Genomic DNA, 9,132 nt, shown 5'->3' on the forward strand with positions numbered 1-9,132 from the left:
TCCTACTGAGTTTTGCGTGGTTCTTTTCCACTGGTCAGGTACTCCTGTCCGCTCTCAGCTGGTGTTCGGCATCCACTTCTGTGTCTGAAGGTGTATTCCTGATGTATCTGTGGAGAGAGATGTACTCCACGTCCGCCTACTCTTCTGCCATCTTGTTCTCTCTGAAGACTTGATCTTCTTCCAGGAAAGAGTTTACAGTTCAAGATGAGAGTGTTGAATGATGATGGAGGCAGTCCTGGAAGTCAGGCGAGCTCCCAGCTGCTCCACAGTCTTCCTGCCAGCCTCGATTTTTACACATTTTTTAAGTGAAAAAACAAACAAACAAACAAAAACCTATCACTTAAACAACTTCACTAAGGTATAACAAATATACAATAAAATACATACATTTAAAATGTACAGTTTGATATGTTTTGACATGTGTATATGCCCATGAAGCCATCACAATCAAGACAGTGAATCTATCTATCATCCCCAAAAGCTTCCTTGTGTCCCTTTATAACCTCCCCTCCTGCCCTTCCCTTTTTAAAAAGTTTTAAAATAACATTTATTTCTTAAAAGTAACATGTGCATAATAGGAAATCACAAAACACAAGAAGCAAAAAACAAAGTCATTCATAATCACAAGCAGTTTACCATTTGACGTGTCCTTCCAGGTCTCATTGTGTATTTTCACTACTAAGCATCCATTTTTACGTAATTAAGATCCTATAGTCATGTATCATGCTGTTTCACACATCATGAATATTTATCATTTCCAAGTCCCAAAGCTATGAGTATTTTGATAACCAAGATTACACTACACAAAGTCAACCTGGAAGGAAAAAATCGTAATCCTTCATTTCCTGGCTTCTGGTGACAAAAATTTCAGGAAAGACAAAAATGACAACAGGCCTCTAGATAAAGATATTGGCAGATTTGTTATTAACATACTGTATTCCCTGAATGTTCAGTTAAAAATGAGACATAAAGCAACAGAGTACATAAAGTATAATGCTTCTAAGATGCTTCATTATCCAATCTAAATTATTCAAGTATTAGCAAACAGGTGTGTCCACTGAATTACTTAAAAATGCATTCCTACAGTACAGCCAAGAGATGCACACACAACAGCGGTTTTCATTAAAATATAGACATGAACACATCCACATACATCTCTCCCTTTATACTTCCTCTGCTGCCAAACTAAATGAACAAGCCCTGACATACATTTCTCAGACACGGTTTAACAATTCCATGTCCAAGGTGCTGTTTTTTAAAATCAGTTATAACAAAGATATTTATAAATTGGTTAATTCACTAGCTCTACTTTTTATCATACATTGTCACCTCAGGACATCCCCAGGTAACTACTGGCTGGCTTTCTGTCACTATAGATTAGTTTGAATTTTCTAAAGTTGTATATAAATGGAATCATAAGTACATGCCCTATTTTTTGTTTAGCCTCTTTCACTCAGCATAAGTATTTTGAGATTTGTCCATACTGTTTCATGTAATAAGTTCATTGGTAAATACTATTCCATGTAAAGATGTATCATCATTTGTTTATCCATCAACTAGCTGATGTACATATAGACTTTTTCCAGTTTTCAGCTATTATAAATAAAGCTGCTATGAATACAGCAGATACATGTCTTTGTACAGACATACTTTCTTTCCTCTTGAATAAATGCCTAGTGGTTGGGTTATACATGTGCTCAGTCACTCAGTCGTGTCCACCTCTTTGCGACACCAGGGCTGTAGCCTGCCAGGCTCCTCTGTCCATGGAATTTTCCAGGCAAGGATACTGGAGCACACCTCCTCTGTCCATGGAATTTTCCAGGCAAGAATACTAGAATGGGTTGCTATTTCCTACTCCTGGATGATATAGTAGGTAAGTATTTAACTTTCTAAGAAAACTGCCAAACTACTTTCCAAAGTGTACCACCTTACATCACCACCAGCAGTGTATGAGAGTTTCAGTTCCTCAACATCCTCAGTAACACTTGGTAGGTTGTTTTTAATTTCAGCTATTCTAGTAGGGTAGTGGCATTTCATTATGGTAATATGCATATCCCACATGACTAATTTGTTGAACATTTTTTTTCATGTGCTTATTGCCATCTATATGTCTACTTTGGTATAACATCCATTTAAATTTTTGCCCATGTTTTAATTAGGTGTTCTTATTATTGAGCTTTGAGAGTCCTTTATTTTGGATACAAGTCCTCTATCAGTGTCTTTCAGAAAGCAGGAGTTTTAATTTTGATGAAGTCAAATTTATCATTTTATCAATTTTTCTTTTATGGATCATGCTTTTGGTGTGTAACTAACAAACGTTTGCCTAACTTATGTTAATAAACATTATTCTAGAAGCTTCATAGTTTAAAATTTAACTTAAAATGTACAGTTTTAATTAAAATGGTTAAGATGATAAATTTTATGTCATATGTATCTCACCACAACAAAAACAAGTGGGGAAAAAGGTTTTTTTTTTTTAGTTTTTGCATGTTCTATCCAATTGCTACACCACCACTTGTTGAAAAAAATCCTCTATCACTGTGCTCACCCTACAGAGATGAAAGGACCTACTATCCAAAATTTGCTTCAGACGTTGACCCTGATGATACCATCCAGCACCTGGAAGGTATGTAAAGGGTTTCATAATGTGTCTTTTTGGGGAGAGCAGGGAAGGCTCCTAAGGAGGTCTAAAATGGTTTGAGAGAGCAAGGCAAAGAGATTGGTCCTGTTTTCACTGTAATTAGGGAAAAGGACTGGGGGGAGGGTCTCTGTATGTGAGCAGCTGTGGCTTACATGGCTTGAACTTTCTGTCAGCATTAAAGAAGAAAGTATCGAGCTTCCTCATCAACTTCCCCAGATATAGGACAGAAACGGATAGAAGTGCTAGGGCTTCAAATGTGTTAGCAATCAAGTATCAAAACCAGAGTCAGGCATTTTATTACAATTCACTCCTCATACTTAACTGGTGACATTTCACTTAATTTAATGTGAACTTCTTTAATTAAGCCATTTTGGCACTGTATGAGGTTGGCAGCTTGAGAGTAATAAAGATGAGAGTTCCACTGAATGCCATGTTCAGCAGCTCAGCATTGTATATTTTGAGAAGTGAAATGAGTGCCTTGGTCACTATGGATATCTGGAACTCCAAAAGGGATAAAGATTGTCTTGATGAGGCCTTGTACTGTGGCTTTAGCACGTGCACAGAAATGTTTGGTTAATACTGGGTGTCTTGTAAGGCAAGAGATTCCCAGAATTCTTTTTACCTAAAGGATTAACCTTGGGTAAGGAGTTGTTGCTGTCACTGGCAGGACCAGACAACCAACTATTGGCCATGGCTCAAGAGTCAGAAAAAACGTGAAAGAGAATTGACTGTTGAGTAGAGCATATAGTGCTAAGATAACTGTGTGAAGTTTGGCCAGTAGTGCCAACCCTCGGATCCTGCCCTTGATCAGGAACATCCTGCTTAAGGAATTAACAGCAACAGCTTTCCCATGGGCTCCATCAACTGTGATGCCATCCAAAACTGTACAAACTCCTTTTAATGTTCACTCAGGTGATCCTCAGGGGCTCCCCAAGTATCTAAAAGGTCCAATAGAAGCGTGACATCCTCCAGCACTATGGCATCTAGCAAAGGACTGAGGACGAGGGAGACCAATCTCTCCTGTAGGTGGAATATGCCAGAGGCTCAGGTTTAACTATACTGTAGATACTGCTTTTGTTTTGGGAAGGAGGCCTTGATGATGTACTGAGTACTTCCATGACCTAAGGCATAACAGGCAGCTGAGGAGGAAGGGTCATGGTCTTAGGACCTATCAGATTTTCCAGGAAAATCAGTGTGTAGCCAGCAATTACTAATGGTGTATAGCATGGGGTCAAGGAGGGCAGCTTCTTGCATCAAAAGTTTCCAGACAATTTATGGCCATAATGGGTAGCTGAGAGACTTTAGGCAGCAAAGGAAGAGGTTGCTAAAGCCTCTACAGTGAAGAGGTCTTTGGGGAACTAAGGTGTGGGGAAAATATCTAGACAACATGGCATCAGTCAGGCTCTCCTGCCCCACTCCCTCACGCCCTTTTCCTTGTGTTCTGTAAACAATATTGCTGACCTTGCATGGTTATGTAGCAGCTGGAGCACTGTGCCTGCACACCCACTTGACCATGGGCCACTTTTGTTCTTAGTATATCAGTGCTATTTGAGGACTTCTGGCTGCTGTTGCCCAGAGAGAATAAACATGTCTGCAGTCCCCACAGCTCCTCGAGTCTTCTTCCAGCTTCCCCAGTCGCACCTTATCTACCTTGGGTTCAGTGAACCATGCAAGCGCCAGGACATAAAGGGACTGCGTGTTTTTTTTCAAGCTGGACAAAATTTCAGAGCATTTTGTTATAAGGTCTCCATTCAAGGTATCTGTAAGTAATAGCATAAATAGGCTTAAGTAAAATTTATAAATGAGAAATGTGTTGCCTTCAAAATCTCAAAGAGCTGAAAGATATCATGCTTATTTGAACACTGCCAAGAGGGTCAATCCCTTTCATGGCGTGCAGCCTTATCATGGCAAAGGGACTTGCATAAGTCAATGAAGCTGTGAGCCATGCTGTGCAGGGGACCCAAAATGGATGGGTCATAGCGAAGAGTTCTGACAAAACATGGTCCACTCAAGAAGGAAATTGCAATCCACTCCAGTATTCTTGCCTGGAGAACCCCAGAGACAGTAGGAAAAGGCAAAAGGCATGACACTGGAAGATGAGACCCACAGGTTGGAAGGTATCTAACATGCTACTGAGGAAGAGCAGAGGGCAATTACTAACAGCTCAGAAAGAATGAAGTGGCTGGGCAAAAGCAGAAAAGACACTTAGCTATGGATGTATCTGGTGGTGAAAGAAAAGTCTGATGCTGTAAAAAACAATATTGCATAGGAACCTGAAATGTTAGGTCCATGAATCAAGGAAAATTGGACGTGGTGAAGCAGGAGAAGGCAAGATAGAACATTAACATCTTAGGACCTATCAATGAACTAAAATGGATGGGAATGAGTGAATTTAGTTCAGATGACCATTATATCTACTACTGTGGGCAAGAATCCCATATAAGAAATGCAGTAGCCCTCATAAGCAAAAAAAAGAGTCCAGAATGTAGTACTTGGGTGCAGTCTCAAAAACAACAGAATGATCTGTTTGTTTCCAAGGCGAACCACTCAACATCACAGTAATTCAAGTCTATGCCCCAACCACTGATGCTAAAGAAGCTGAAGTTGGCCAGTTCTGTGAAGACCTACAAGACCTTCTAGTTCAGTTCGGTTCAGTTCAGTCGCTCAGTCGTGTCTGACTCTTTGCGACCCCATGAATCCCAGCACACCAGGCCTCCCTGTCCATCACCAACTCCCGGAGTTCACTCAGACTCATGTCCATTGAGTCAGTGATGCCATCCAGACATCTCATCCTCTGTCGTCCTCTTCTCCTCCTGCCCCCAATCCCTCCCAGCATCAGAGTCTTTTCCACTGAGTCAACTCTTCGCATGAGGTGGCCAAAGTTTTGGAGTTTCAGCTTTAGCATCATTCCTTCTAAAGAAATCCCAGGGCTGATTTCCTTCAGAGTGGACTGGTTGGATCTCCTTGCAGTCCAAGGGACTCTCAAGAGTCTTCTCCAACACCACAGTTCAAAAGCATCAATTTGGGGAGGGAGGTGGGAGGGGGGTTCATGTTTGGGAACGCATGTAAGAATTAAAGATTTTAAAATTAAAAAAATAAAAAACTAAAAACAAAACAAAACAAAACAAAAGCATCAATTCTTTGGCCCTCAGCCTTCTTCACAGTCCAACTCTCACATCCATACATGACCACTGGAAAAACCATAGCCTTGACTAGATGGACCTTTGTTGGCAAAGTAATGTCTCTGCTTTTCAATATGCTATCTGGGGTGGTCATAACTCTCCTTCCAAGGAGTAAGTGTCTTTTAATTTCATGGCTGCAGTCACCATCTGCAGTGATTTTGGAGCCCAGAAAAATAAAGTCTGACACTGTTTCCACTGTTTCCCCATCTATTTCCCATGAAGTGATGGGACCAGATGCCATGATCTTCGTTTTCTGAATGTTGAGCTTTAAGCCAACTTTTTCACTCTCCTCTTTCATTTTCATCAAGAGGCTGTTTAGTTCCTCTTCACTTTCTGCCATAAGGGTGGTGTCATCTGCATATCTGAGGTTACTGATATTTCTCCTGGCAATCTTGATTCCAGCTTGTGCTTCTTCCAGCCCAGCATTTCTCATGATGTACTCTGCATAGAAGTTAAATAAGCAGGGTGACAATATACAGCCTTGACATACTCCTTTTCCTATTTGGAACCAGTCTGTTGTTCCATGTCCAGTTCTAACTGTTGCTTCCTGACCTGCATATAGGTTTCTCAAGAGGCAAGTCAGGTGGTCTGGTATTCCCATCTCTTTCAGAATTTGCCACAGTAATGGTGGTACATGTCATTATATATTTATTATATACATAATGGTGGTACATGTCATTATATATTTATTATGTATTTAATGGAGGTACATGTCATTATATATTTATTCACACACAGAATGTACAACACCAAGAGTGAACCATAACGTAAACTATGGACTTCAGGTGGCAATGATGTGTCAATGTAGTCATTAATTTTAACAAATTTACCAGTCTAGTGGAAGATGTGATCATGAAGGAGGCTATGAATGTGGGAGGGCAAAGGGTATATAAGAAATCTCTGTACTGTCTTCTCAACTTGGTTGAACCTAAAACTGCTATAAATAAAGTCTTACTGTGTGTTCATTTCAAAACATATACAAATATCAAATCATTATATTATACACCAGAAACTAACCCAGTGCTATTACTAATACATATAACTAATATAGCATTACATCAATTTTTAAAATATTTATTATAGTTGATTCAGAATGTTAATTTCTGCTGTACAGCAAAGTAATTCAGTTATACATATATATTATTTTTCATATTATTTTCTATTATGGTTTTTCACAGGATATTGAATATAGCTCCCTGTGCTACATAGGAAGACCTTGTTGTTTATCCATTATATATACACCAGTTTGCATCTGCTAATTCCAAACTCCCAATCCTTCTCCCATACAACCCCTGTTGGCAACTATAAGTCTGTTCTCTATGTCTGTGAATCTGTTTCTGTTTCATAGATATGTTCATCTGTGTTGTATTTTAGATTCCACATACAAGTGATATCATATGGCATTTGTATTTCTCTGACTTACTTCACTTAGTATGATAATCCCTAGATCCATCCATGTTGCAGCAAATGTCATACTTTTATAGAATGAGTAATATTCCATGGTATAGATACACCACATCTTCTCTATCCATTCATCTGTTGATGGATACTTAGGGTGCTTCCATGTTTATAGTGCTACTATAAACATAGGGGTTCAGGTATCTTCTCAAATTATAATTTTATCTGGCTATATTCCCAAGAGTGGGATTGCTGGATCATATGGTAATTCTCTTTTTAGTTTTTGAGGAACCTCTACACCGTTTTCCACAGTGGCTGCACCACTTTACATTCCAAACAACAGTGTTCCCTTTTCTCCACACCCTCTCTTACATTTATTACTTGTAGACTTTTTTTTTTAGGTTAATTTGTGCATTTATTTGCCAGTATAATTTAACTACAGTGGCCTAGAAACTTTTTTTCTGTTTTTAAAAAAAAATCACAATCCAACAAACACATACATATATATAATATGCATATATTTATAAAAGTGAAACAAAAGTTTTGCCAAAAACTTCTATCCTGAGTGTTAACTTTTTTGAGGCTTTTAAAAAGAAGTTTTAGGTTTACAACAAAAGTGACAGGAAGGTAAATTCCCCATGTCACCCCTCTCCTCACATGCATAACCAATATCAACAGAGCAGTACCCTTAAAAATAAAAACAAGGATGAACTATATTGACACATAGCACCAAAGTCAAAGTCCATAATTCACCTTTAGGTTTCCCTTTAATGAAACAAATAGTATTCCACATGCTATGGATTTGGACAAAAGTTTGATGACATATAACCATCATTATAATGTCATTCAAAGTATTTTCACTGCTCATAGAAACTTCTGTATCTATGTATTCATCTCTCCTTCACTCCCCTCAAACTCCTGGCACTGATCTTTTTGTCTCCATAGTTTTGTCTTTTCCAGAATGGCATATAGAATCTATCTTTTTTTCTTTCTTTTTCCATAAACAGAGAGGTGCAAAGCTTTTATGTCTGTAAGATCGCTCATGGCCTACATATGTATGGCCCAAATAGACTCTAGGTGGCAAACTCACCTACTAAATATTTTAGCTTCCTTCAAATATTGACCCCTGTCCCATTGGTCCACATGGAGGTACAGGGGGACATGTGTTGGATACTTGTTCATAAAAGGCCACAAATTTTGTGCCTCTTGTTACAGTGAACCCAGATTCCTGTTGGGTGTGTTGTAAACAAAGGAGCCATTTCTTCAGGCCCCCTACTTTGAGCATACCCCCAGACTTTTAAATGATGGCCATTCTGATCAAAGTGAGGTGGTACCTCATTACAGTTTTGATTTGCATCTCTCTAATAATTAGTGATTATGAGCATTTTTTTCATGTGCCTATTGGCCATTTGTATGTCTTTCTTGGAAAAATACCTACTTAGGTCTTCTCCCCATTTTTCATCGGTTGCTTCTTTTTTTGTTCTTGAGTTGGATAAGCTGTTTATATTTTCTGGAAATTAAGCCTTTGTCGGTCATATCATTTGCAATTATTTTCTCCATAATTATATATTAAATTTATAATTATGTTTGTAATATATAGGACTTCATGGTGGCTCAATGGTAAAGAATCTGCCTGCCAATGCAGGAGACAGGTGTTCAATCCCTGGGTCAAGAAGATCCCGAGAAGGAAATGGCTACCCACTCCAGTCTTTTTGCCTTGGAAATCCCATGAACAGAGGAGCCTGGCGGGCTACAGTCCATAGGGTCACAAAAGAGTTGTATATGACCTAGCAACTAAACAACATGTAATCATAATTATGTATATTATACACTATTACACCTTAATTTCTAAAACTGAATTATAGTTGATATACAATGTTATATGCTACATGTATATAATAAAATAGTGAT

The 9,132-nt window shown here is 38.7% G+C and overlaps 1 long non-coding RNA gene and 1 other non-coding gene across 2 annotated transcripts; one reads left to right on the plus strand and one right to left on the minus strand.

Moving 5' to 3' along the window:
• Positions 1–1,845: 1,845 nt before the first annotated feature.
• On the plus strand, positions 1,846–5,216 carry LOC128062907 (uncharacterized). Its single transcript, XR_008200862.1, has 3 exons — positions 1,846–1,873; positions 2,556–2,626; positions 5,180–5,216. It is a non-coding gene; the product is annotated as an uncharacterized LOC128062907 (long non-coding RNA).
• A 3,166-nt stretch (positions 5,217–8,382) lies between these two features.
• Positions 8,383–8,511, minus strand: LOC128064230 (small nucleolar RNA SNORA11). Its single transcript, XR_008200951.1, has one exon. It is a non-coding gene; the product is annotated as a small nucleolar RNA SNORA11 (small nucleolar RNA).
• Between the last annotated feature and the right edge of the window lie 621 nt (positions 8,512–9,132).

This window comes from Budorcas taxicolor, chromosome 18, assembly GCF_023091745.1.
Source record: "Budorcas taxicolor isolate Tak-1 chromosome 18, Takin1.1, whole genome shotgun sequence".
Taxonomy (NCBI): domain Eukaryota; kingdom Metazoa; phylum Chordata; class Mammalia; order Artiodactyla; family Bovidae; genus Budorcas; species Budorcas taxicolor.